Raw genomic sequence first — 12810 nt, forward strand, 5'->3', positions numbered from 1 at the left:
TATAGAGTGTGGTGGACTGGACTGGACTAGAATGGGGTGGGGTGGATTGGATAGAGGTGGATTGGACTGGGGTGGATTGGAGTGGATTGGTGGATTGGACTGGAGTGGATTAGGGTGCATTAGTTTGGAGTGGGTTGATTGGATTGGGTGGGGTGGATTAATTGGAGGGCATGGACTGGATTGGAGTGAGGTAGATTAAAGTTGTTTGGAGTGGGGTGGATTGTATTTGAGTAGGGTGGATTAGTGTGGACTGGGACTGAGAGGACTGAGGTGGATTAAAGTGGATTGTATTGAAGTGGGATGGACTGGGGTGATATGGGTGGACTGGATTGGAGTGTGGTAGATTGGTTGGATTGGATTGGAGTGGGGTGAGATTGATTGGAGTGGGTTGAGATGGACTGGAGTGAGGTGGGTTGAAGTAGGGTGAGATGAACTGGAGTGAAGTGGGTTGGATTGTAGTGGGGTGGACTGGCGTGGGGTGGAGTGAAGTGGAGTGGATTGGGGTGGGGTGGGGTGGATTGGATTGGGGTGAGGTGTATTAGGTTGGATTGGGGTAGATTAGATTGGGGTGGATTGGATTGGTGTAGGGTGGATTGGTGTGGGGTGGGTTGTGGTGGACTGGAGTGGGGTGAATTGGGATGGAGTGGGGTGGATTGTAGTGGGGTGTTTTGGAGTGGGGCACATTCTTTTGGATTGTGTGGTTTGTTTGGGATTGGAGCGGGGCAGGGTGGATTGGGGCAGGTTGGAGTGGGAGAGGTTGGAGTGGGGCAGATTGTTTTGGATTAAGGTGGGGCAGATCTGAGTGTGGCAGACTAGACTGGGGCAGATTGTTTTGGATTGGAGTGGGGCAGATTGGATTGCTGTAGGGTAGATTGGTGTGGGGTGGACATGATTGGTGTGGGGTGTTTTAGGGTGCATTGGAGTGGGGTGGATTGGATTGGAGTGGGCTGGATTGGATTGAGTGGGTTTGGAGTGGATTAGGTGGCAGTGGGGTGTAATGAATTAGAATGAGATGGATTGGAGTAGGTTGAATTGGGATGGAGTGGGGTGGATTGGATTGGGGTGAAGTGGATTGGGGTGGGGCGTATTATTTTGGATTAGAGTGGGGCAGATTGGAGTGGGGCGGATTGGAGTGGGACAGATTGTTCTGGATTGGAGTGGTGCATCTGGAGTGGGGCAGATTGCAGTGGGGCAGATTGGAGTGGGACAGATTGTCTTGAATTGGAGTGGGGCAGATTGAAGTGGGCAGGACTGGAGTGGGGCAGATTGTTTTGGATTAAAGTTGGGTGGATTAGAGCGGGGCCACTGGCGTAACAAAGGCCCTGCAGCCCCTGTGGTGTGGGGGGCCCCCTCAGTACAGCACCTGGACTGAGTGAGTCTGGAGGGGGGCTCCCTCCACGTTCTTTGCAGGGTGTCCCTCCAGTTTTGTTAGGCCACTTAGTGGGGCAGATTGTTTTGAACTGGAGTCCAGCAGACGGCAGTGGAGCAGATTGTTTTGGATTGGGCAGATTGGAGTGGGGCAGATTGTTTTGTATTGGAGTTGGGCAGATTGTTTTGGATTGGAGTAGGGCAGATTGGAGTGGGGTAGATGGGAGCACAGCATACTGTTTTGGATTGGAGTGGTGCATATTGTTTTAGATTGGAGTGGGGCAGACTGGAGTGGGTCATATTGTTTTAGGTTGGAGTGGGAAGATTGTTTTGAAGGGGTGTAGATTGTTTTGGATTGAAGTAGGGCGCACTGGAGTGGGGCAGATTAGATTGGGATGGGTTGAGAGGATTTGAGTGGGCTGGGTTGTAGTGGATTGGACTGGGGTGGGGTGGATTAGGGCAGGGTGAGGTGGGGTGGATTGTGGTGGACTGTAGTGAGGGAGGTTGCAGTGGGGTGGATTGGAGTGTACTGCATGATTATGTGTTAAAGCATACTTTCAGAAATTACACGTATTAAAGAGATAATGTTGCTTTTTAATATTTAGAACAAGATAATCGTCATCTTTTGAGAACTGCACCCACAAGCAAAAACTTGCTCCACACAGAGGAACGGAAATGATGCCCGGCCTGCAGTGACAAATTTTGAGGCTCCACGCCCTTTACTGTACACAACAGTCCTGCAAGCAAGACGTCGCAGGCTCGACCATAAAAACACTGAAACACATAATCTTGGAAATAGCTTATTTAATCCTAAAAGAGCATTAAACATATCCAGAAACTAACTCGCTGATATGGATTACTTTGACTTTTTATAATAATTGTTCAGCAATGTATCAGTGTTTTTGCTAAAAAGTTTAAGGACATTCAAGTAGGGATCCGTTTCAATGCCTGTTTTTAATTACTACTGGGTCCAAAAATCAGTTAACAGTAGTAAACGCCCATGCTGTTAAAATGTGTAGCATGACTCGGGTCAAACAGGGTTACATTGGAATAGGTAATGTCCGTTAAAAATCTGTAAATGTGTAGTTTTGAAAAAACAGAGATAGTAAATAGTGAGCACATAGAATGACTACAATTAGCACGTGTATGCGCACTAACGTGAACTTGACTGAACTCCGTGCTCTTTATTGTAAAAAATATATGCAGCTTAATCAGAAAGGGGAACAAATGAGAATGTCAGGGTAAAACATGCTGACTGTATGCCAAAACGGGCTTACCTATACAAAAACATTTCCAGATTTACTACATGTATCACCACGGTCAATTGGCCTCGTGAGCGCTGGGAAATCAAAGGAAGGAATAAATAAGTCCTAATACATTGTTGAGAAGCAGAGCCAGTGCTTAAGGTGCACCGAAGGTTACAGGTGGGTCCCACGGGCGATCATTTTTGGTGACCAGCACTTATTTTTCCTCATCAAACATGACCCCTAGCAAGAGACAGGAAAACCCATGAGTGGGAAAGGAGTATGAAGAGAAGACAGAACAATCGTGACAAAAGGAGAAAGCAAGAACCTGTAAAAGTGAAATAAAAGCACATGGAGTGCCTGATGGTAGATCTGAGAGGTGTTTGGTGGAAATAAGACACGTATTCTCTCACACATTAAGCACAGAGACGAGCCATCCAGTGGTGTAAAAACTCACCACTACCTGGAGAAGGTGGAAACTTCCACTCAAGAGCAGCGTGGTCGTCTAAATACATGCACGAATACCAAGGTGGTGGGCGTTCACAGAGTGAGGCGGGATGTCTGACTAGAATAACATACACGGAAAATTGAATTACAAAACCTAAAATGGCACTCCTCTGTGGTTTAATACATGGAAAAAATGAGAACAATACTATCCATCTGGCGGCATAAGGTAAATGGCGAAAAATGAATGTATGAGGGAAGTTCCTGCTGGCCATTGGCGCATCCCTCTGGGACTCGTACCTCAGAAACTCATTACAGATCAGATGGAATTATCATTTATCTACTGCAGCACCAGACTAAATGAACATCGTCTGAGATATTTGCTAACCTTCCTGTTTAGCAATAGAACACATTCCCAACCACCTCTGAGCATCTGCCTTGAATTTCCGGTTGCTGGCCAGAAGGATTCCATCAGTACTCTTACAGCTGCTGCCATGAAGTTCTTCCAAAGGTGAACTGACCCAACGGTTGTTCACTTATTATTAAGTTACATTACAGTAGTTTACATGTACTGGATTAGGAGATTTTCTCTGGAGGTTCATGCGAAAACCAGTCTCCTGTGATCAGGAAGCACTCGGATTGGCTGTCTGAGCCTTCCTAGCCTGTCAACAAGGTATGCATAACATTGCGATGAAAAACCCCAGTAGGCGGACACTGCTGCATGGAGATTGTGCTCCGAGGCTCAGGTTGACATATCCTATTTATTTTGGGCCGAACCCAGAAAGAGACCTTAAGGCATTCTCAGGAGAGGACCTGGCATAAACCACAATTCCAAATAGTTTCCTTAGCTATTTTACAAACAAAGTCACAAATCGTATTGGTGTAGCCACAGTTGCTGTGAAACAGAAGCATTGTAAGCGTGGAACCCCCATCCGTAATATGACAGCACTCTGTAACCTGTTGTCTGGATGCCACATACATTTAGAATTCCCTGGGACTCCCTTCGTATTGGCATACAATCAGAACGCCTCCAGCCCCTCTGTTTGCCCTTGCACCAGCGTCTGTAGTGCAGTGCTGGCACAGGGGCAAAAGTGTTCCCTAATACACAAGGATCACTGCCCCTTGAAAATGAAGGAATGCCCCTTAGGGAATGCCCTGGTGCAAACTTTATGCCAGCACAATCCTTATTACAGAAGGGGCCACATAAGTATTTATTGCTGGGCTCTTCACTCAGCCCCACCCTTTTTAATCTTTACATGCTCCCTCTGGCTGATATAGTACACTCTTTTGGGCTGTCACTAGTTTCCTATGCCAATGACACTCAACTGGTGATCTCTATCCCCCATGATCCCAGCTGTAACCACCTCAAGTTGGTTCCTTGTCTCCAGGTAGTGGCCTGCTGGATGGCCAACTGTAAGCTCAAGATTAATGCAGATAAAACTGAGGTTATGATACTGGGTAATAACCTCAGCAAGAAAGTTCTAAATCCACTGCCTGCGTGTTTGGAAGGACTCCTTAGTCCTAAATATGTGATCAAAAGTCTTGGAATATGGCTAAACTCCAGTCCCACTTTGGAGCACCAAATGCAAAAGCTTGTGGCCAACTGCTTTGGCATTCCCAGACTTTTAAGAATGGTCCTAAGCCTTCTCCCTTTTTTAGCCAGAAGTCTAATTGTCCAGGCTCGTTATATTTCTCGTCTCAATTATGGCAATGCTCTTTATCTTGGCTCCCCTCGATATGTGATGAAAGGGTTACAGACTATACAGAATGCCGCTGCTCGGCTTCTGGTGAATCTTCCCAGGCAACATTCTGCAAAAAATGTTTTGGATGGCCTTCATTAGCTTCCAGTGGAGCAACACATCCAATTTAAGACCTTATGCATTCTGCACAAATCACTTCACAACAAAGGCCCTTCTTTATTAAGATCACTTGCTGCCCATACATTCCTGGAAGGCCACTTAGATCCTCTTTTGCCCATCTGCTTCAAGTTCCCAAAGTCAGCAAATATCGGTGGGGCAGCTGCACTTTTTTCTACCAGACCCCCCAATGTGTGGAACACTCTTGCTCTTGAGCTGCCCCTATTCTATAACAAGCTTTCCTTCCGAAAGGCCTTGAAAACCTGGCTTTACATCAATTCGCTCCTGCTAGTTAGTTGACATCAATATAAACTGTTCTAGCGCTGGGAGGCCTTCAGTAGCTACGCTTGTTACAAGATCCTAAGAATAAAATCCGCTTCTGTACTACCAAAGAACTCAAACAGAGCAAAACAATGGGGCAAATGCCTGTTGTGCTCCTGGGGAACTTTTTTGAAATAGAGTCTCTGGTGGCTAGATCAATTCTTCTATTCAGCAAACAGGATTACAACAGTCCCTGTCAACTCCCAGCTTCCCAACTTCAATAACATTTGGTGCAGACAGACCACATGTTCTCAGAACATGCCAAAATGTGACATGTAAGTGCAATACAAGAACCTTCTTTTAATTAGTACTCATGCGGGGTTCTGATGCTGCCACAACAAGGGCAGCTTTCAGTGCTACATCAGTAAGCCTTGTTACCCCCACTTTTGGCCTGTTTGTGAGTGTATGTCAGGGTGTTTTCACTGTCTCACTGGTATCCTGCTAGCAAGGGCCCAGTGCTCATAGTGAAAACCCTATGTTTTCAGTATGTTTGTTATGTGTCACTGGGACCCTGCTAGTCAGGACCCCAGTGCTCATAAGTTTGTGGCCTATATGTATGTGTTCCCTGTGTGGTGCCTAACTGTCTCACTGAGGCTCTGCTAATCAGAACCTCAGTGGTTATGCTCTCTCATCTCTTTCAAATTGTCACTAACAGGCTAGTGACCAATTTTACCAATTTACATTGGCTTACTGGAACACCCTTATAATTCCCTAGTATATGGTACTGAGGTACCCAGGGTATTGGGGTTCCAGGAGATCCCTATGGGCTGCAGCATTTCTTTTGCCACCCATAGGGAGCTCTGACAATTCTTACACAGGCCTGCCACTGCAGCCTGAGTGAAATAACGTCCACGTTATTTCACAGCCATTTTACACTGCACTTAAGTAACTTAGAAGTCACCTATATGTCTAACCTTTACCTGGTAAAGGTTAGGTGCAAAGTTACTTAGTGTGAGGGCACCCTGGCACTAGCCAAGGTGCCCCCACATTGTTCAGGGCCAATTCCCCGGACTTTGTGAGTGCGGGGACACCATTACACACATGCACTACATATAGGTCACTACCTATATGTAGCTTCACAATGGTAACTCCGAATATGGCCATGTAACATGTCTATGATCATGGAATTGCCCCCTCTATGCCATCCTGGCATAGTTGGCACAATCCCATGATCCCAGTGGTCTGTAGCACAGACCCTGGTACTGCCAAACTGCCTTTCCTGGGGTTTCACTGCAGCTGCTGCTGCTGCCAACCCCTCAGACAGGCTTCTGCCCTCCTGGGGTCCAGCCAGGCCTGGCCCAGGATGGCAGAACAAAGGACTTCCTCTGAGAGAGGGTGTTACACCCTCTCCCTTTGGAAAATGGTGTGAAGGCAGGGGAGGAGTAGCCTCCCCCAGCCTCTGGAAATGCTTTCATGGGCACACATGCTGCCCATTTCTGCATAAGCCAGTCTACACCGGTTCAGGGACCCCTTAGCCCTGCTCTGGCGTGAAACTGGACAAAGGAAAGGGGAGTGACCACTCCCCTGACCTGTACCTCCCCTTGGAGGTGTCCAGAGCTCCTCCAGTGTGCTCCAGACCTCTGCCATCTTGGAAACAGAGGTGCTGCTGGCACACTGGACTGCTCTGAGTGGCCAGTGCCATCAGGTGACGTCAGAGACTCCTTCTGATAGGCTCCTTCAGGTGTTGCTAGCCTATCCTCTCTCCCAGGTAGCCAAACCCTCTTTTCTGGCTATTTAGGGTCTCCGTCTCTTGGGATTCCTTAGATAACGAATGCAAGAGCTCATCCGAGTTCCTCTGCATCTCTCTCTTCACCTTCTGCCAAGGAATCGACTGCTGACCGCGCTGGAAGCCTGCAAAACTGCAACACAGTAGCAAAGACGACTACTGCAACTCTGTAACGCTGATCCTGCCGCCTTCTCGACTGTTTTCCTGGTGGTGCATGCTGTGGGGGTAGTCTGCCTCCTCTCTGCACTAGAAGCTCCGAAGAAATCTCCCGTGGGTCGACGGAATCTTCCCCCTGCAACTGCAGGCACCAAAGAACTGCATCACCGGTCTCCTGGGTCTCCTCTCAGCACGACGAGCGAGGTCCCTTGAATCCAGCAACTCTGTCCAAGTGACTCCCACAGTCCAGTGACTCTTCAGTCCAAGTTTGGTGGAGGTAAGTCCTTGCCTCCCCACGCCAGACTGCATTGCTGGGAACCGTGACTTTTGCAGCTACTCCGGCCTCCGTGCACTTCCGGTGGAAATGCTTTGTGCACAGTCCAGCCTGGGTCCACGGCACTCTAACCTGCATTGCACGACCTCCTAAGTTGTTCTCCGGCGACGTGGGACTCCTTTGTGAGACTTCGGGTGAGCACTGTTTCACGCATCCTTGTAGTGCCTGTTTCTGGCACTTCTGTGGGTGCTGCCTGCTGTTGAGAGGGCTCCTTGTCTTGCTCGACGCCCCCTCTGTCCCCTGACGCAATTGGCGACATCCTGGTCCCTCCTGGGCCACAGCAGCATCCAAAAACCCTTACCGCATGATTTGCAGCTAGCAAGGCTTGTTGGCGGTCTTTCGGCGGGAAAACACTTCTGCACGACTCTCCACGGCGTGAGGGATCCGTTCTCCAAAGGGAAAGTCTCTAGCCCTTGTCGTTCCTGCAGAAACCTAAGCTTCTACTGTCCAGTAGCAGCTTCTTTGCACCCACAGCTGGCATTTCCTGGGCATCTGCCCATCTCCGACTTGCTTGTGACTTTTGGACTTGGTCCCCTTGTTCCACAGGTACCCTCGACTGGAAATCCATTGTTGTGGCATTGTTGGTTTGTGTCTTTCCTGCAGAATTCCCCTATCACGACTTCTATGTCCTTTGGGGAACTTTAGTTCACTTTGCACTCACTTTTCAGGGTCTTGGGGTGGGCTATTTTTCTAACCCTTACTATTTTCTAATAGTCCCAGCGACCCTCTACAAGGTCACATAGGTTTGGGGTCCATTCGTGGTTCGCATTCCACTTTTGGAGTATATGGTTTGCCCCTATGGTATATGCCCCTATCCCTATGTGTCTCCATTGCATCCTATTGTAACTATACATTGTTTGCACTGTTTTCTAATACTATTACTGCATATTTTGGTATTGGGTACATATATCTTGTGTATATTTGCTATCCTCATACTGAGGGTACACTCTGAGATACTTTTGGCATATTGTCATAAAAATAAAGTACCTTTATTTTTAGTATATCTGTGTATTGTGTTTTCTTATGATATTGTGCATATGACACTAGTGGTACTGTAGGAGCTTCACTCATCTCCTAGTTCAGCCTAAGCTGCTCTGCTAAGCTACCATTATCTATCAGCCTATGCTGCTAGACACCCTATACACTAATAAGGGATAACTGGGCCTGGTGCAAGGTACAAGTACCCCTAGGTACTCACTACAAGCCAGTCCAGCCTCCTACATTGGTTGTGCAGCGGTGGGATATGTGCTTTGAGACTACTTACCACTCTTGTCATTGTACTTTTCATAAGAGAAAAATATACAAAACAAGTTCAGTGTATGTACACATAACTAAAAAGTTTTGCATTTCCTCTTTTCACTCTTTTCTAAGTGCTGAAAAGTACTTCTAAACTTTCTAAAAAGTCCTACAAAGTTTTAAAAGTTTTTTTTTCTGTCTTTCTAAAAGTTCTGAAAACTTTTTTCTCTTTTTCTATCACTTTAACTCTCTCTAAAAATGTCTGGCACAGGCCAAAATGTTGATCTGTCCAAACTTGCATATGATCACCTTAGCTGGAAAGGAGCAAGGAGTCTCTGTATAGAAAGTGGTTTGAGTGTAGGGAAGAATCCTTCCTTGGAATTATTGCTTAACATGCTTAGAGAACAAGATAAGGCCAGAAGGGCCCCATCTGTTGAAAAAGCAGCTAATGGTTCCCAATCTGATCCAGGGACCCCCCTAGGAAAAGATTCAGGAAAGAAACTTCAGAGCCTGCCCATTACTAGACAGTCTAGCATAGTTGGTACTGATGTAGAGTCACACCATACAGATAGTGTTGTCTCACATCATAGCAAGAGCATTCATTCTCACCACAGTAGAAGTGATGTTTCTGTTAACCAAGCTGTTAGGGTGCCTTCTGTAAGGGACAGGTCTCCTTCTGTCCATTCTCACCATACTTCTGTTTCAAGGCATGTCCCTCCCACCCACCCTGATGACAGATTGTTAGAAAGGGAGCTCAATAGATTGAGAGTGGAACAAACCAGACTGAAGCTCAAGAAGCAACAGCTGGATTTGGATAGACAGACCTTAGAAGTAGAGAAGGAAAGACAGAAGTTGGGTTTAGAAACCCATGGTGGCAGCAGCAGTATTCCCCATAGTCATCCTGCAAAAGAGCATGATTCCAGGAATCTGCATAAGATAGTTCCCCCTTATAAGGAGGGGGATGACATTAACAAGTGGTTTGCTGCACTTGAGAGGGCCTGTGCTGTACAGGATGTCCCTCAAAGGCAGTGGGCTGCTATCCTATGGCTATCATTTAGTGGAAAAGGTAGGGATAGGCTCCTTACTGTGAAAGAAAGTGAAGCCAATGATTACAAAGTTCTTAAGAATGCACTCCTGGATGGTTATGGCTTAACCACTGAACAATACAGGATAAAGTTCAGAGAGACCAAAAAGGAGTCTTCACAAGACTGGGTAGATTTCATTGACCATTCAGTGAAGGCCTTGGAGGGGTGGTTACATGGCAGTAAGGTTACTGATTATGACAGCCTGTATAATTTGATCCTGAGAGAGCATATTCTTAATAATTGTGTGTCTGATTTGTTGCACCAGTATCTAGTGGACTCAGATCTGACCTCTCCCCAAGAATTGGGAAAGAAGGCAGACAAATGGGTCAGAACAAGAGTGAACAGAAAAGAAGAAAGATGGTGAAAAATCTCAAGATAAGCATGGGGATAAGGGTAAAACCAAAGATCCCATTTCAAATCTTAAACACTCTTCAGAGGGTGGGGATAAAACAAATTCTTCATCTTCTTCTCAACCCACACACATTAAAAAGCCTTGGTGCTTTGTGTGTAAAAACAGAGGCCATAGGCCAGGGGATAAGTCCTGTCCAGGTAAACCCCCTGAGCCTACCACCACTAATACATCAAGCTCTAGTGCCCCTAGCAGTAGTGGTACTATTGGTGGGACTGCTGGCAACAGTCAAGCAAAGGGTGTAGTTGGGTTCACTTATGGGTCCATAATAGAAACTGGGGTAGTCAGTCCCAAGACAGTTTCTGTCACACCTAGTGGCATTGGCCTTGCCACACTGGCTGCTTGTCCCCTTACAATGGATAAGTACAGGCAGACAGTTTCAATAAATGGTGTTGAGGCCTTGGCCTACAGGGATACAGGTGCCAGTATCACTTTGGTGACTGAAAACCTAGTGGCTCCTGAACAACACATCATTGGACAACAGTATACAATTATTGATGTCCATAACTCCACTAAGTTTCTTCCCTTAGCTATAATACAGTTTAGTTGGGGTGGAGTTACTGGCCCTAAGCAGGTGGTGGTATCACCTAGCTTACCTGTAGACTGTCTCTTAGGTAATGACCTAGAGGCCTCAGGTTGGGCTGATGTAGAGTTTTATGCACATGCAGCCATGCTGGGCATCCCAGAGGAATTGTTCCCTCTCATTTCTGCTGAAATGAAAAAGCAAAGGAGAGAAGGCCTGAAAACTCGGGATCCCTCTCCATCAACAGGTAAAAAGGGTATCACAGTATCCCCTAACCACCCTACCATTCAGGATACCATTCCTGTGGTGGGAGAAACCTCTCCTGGGGTGGCACCTGTTCCAAGGGAATCATCAGCTGGCAAAGCTGGACTCCCTGAGGTAGAAGTACCTCTCTGTGGGATAACTAACATTGGTGAGAAAAAGAGCACCATTTTAGTTAACATGGAGCATCCCTCCAACCCTCCCAGAGAAACTTTAGTGCAGAAACCATGCACTGCCTCACAACACTTAGGACAGCATATCTGCCCTAGTGTGGAGCTCATAGGACAGCATCCCTGCCCTGCTCCAACTCAAGAGAAACAGCATCCCTGTTCTCTGTTCCAGCCATATGGACAAAGTTTTTGCCCAGCTATGGCTTTACTGAGACAGCATCCCTGTCTGGCATTTCAATCACTACAAATAGGTTCAGTGGACAATTCCCACTGCTCTAAACTAAAACTTACTGATAGAAACTCTGAAAATACATCTTCACATTGTTGCTTAGCTAAAAAACTTCAAACAGGGTGGTTTACATCCCCACAGGGAAGTAACCATATAGTGGATGATAAAGGGAGTAACCAGTCTATTGCAGAGCTACTCTCTACTTATCACCACTTAGACAATAAAGTCTCAACTGGCCAAGGTTAGCCTTATTGTCCTTCGTTTGGGGGGGGGGGGGTTGTGTGAGAAAGTAGCCTCTTTCTAGCCTTGTTACCCCCACTTTTGGCCTGTTTGTGAGTGTATGTCAGGGTGTTTTCACTGTCTCACTGGTATCCTGCTAGCCAGGGCCCAGTGCTCATAGTGAAAACCCTATGTTTTCAGTATGTTTGTTATGTGTCACTGGGACCCTGCTAGTCAGGACCCCAGTGCTCATAAGTTTGTGGCCTATATGTATGTGTTCCCTGTGTGGTGCCTAACTGTCTCACTGAGGCTCTGCTAATCAGAACCTCAGTGGTTATGCTCTCTCATCTCTTTCAAATTGTCACTAACAGGCTAGTGACCAATTTTACCAATTCACATTGGCTTACTGGAACACCCTTATAATTCCCTAGTATATGGTACTGAGGTATCCAGGGTATTGGGGTTCCAGGAGATCCCTATGGGCTGCAGCATTTCTTTTGCCACCCATAGGGAGCTCTGACAATTCTTACAATTCTTACACAGGCCTGCCACTGCAGCCTGAGTGAAATAACGTCCACGTTATTTCACAGCCATTTTACACTGCACTTAAGTAACTTATAAGTCACCTATATGTCTAACCTTTACCTGGTAAAGGTTAGGTGCAAAGTTACTTAGTGTGAGGGCACCCTGGCACTAGCCAAGGTGCCCCCACATTGTTCAGGGCCAATTCCCCGGACTTTGTGAGTGAGGGACACCATTACACGCGTGCACTACATATAGGTCACTACCTATATGTAGCTTCACAATGGTAACTCCAAATATGGCCATGTAACATGTCTATGATCATGGAATTGCCCCCTCTATGCCATCCTGGCATAGGTGGCACAATCCCATAATCCCAGTGGTCTGTAGCACAGACCCTGGTACTGCCAAACTGCCTTTCCTGGGGTTTCACTGCAGCTGCTGCCAACCCCTCAGACAGGCTTCTGCCCTCCTGGGGTCCAGCCAGGCCTGGCCCAGGATGGCAGAACAAAGGACTTCCTCTGAGAGAGGGTGTTACACCCTCTCCCTTTGGAAAATGGTGTGAAGACAGGGGAGGAGTAGCCTCCCCCAGCCTCTGGAAATGCTTTCATGGGCACACATGGTGCCCATTTCTGCATAAGCCAGTCTACACCGTTTCAGGGACCCCTTAGCCCTGCTCTGGCGCGAAACTGGACAAAGGAAAGGGG

The sequence above is a fragment of the Pleurodeles waltl genome, chromosome 7 (assembly GCF_031143425.1).
Source record: "Pleurodeles waltl isolate 20211129_DDA chromosome 7, aPleWal1.hap1.20221129, whole genome shotgun sequence".
NCBI classification, from domain to species: domain Eukaryota; kingdom Metazoa; phylum Chordata; class Amphibia; order Caudata; family Salamandridae; genus Pleurodeles; species Pleurodeles waltl.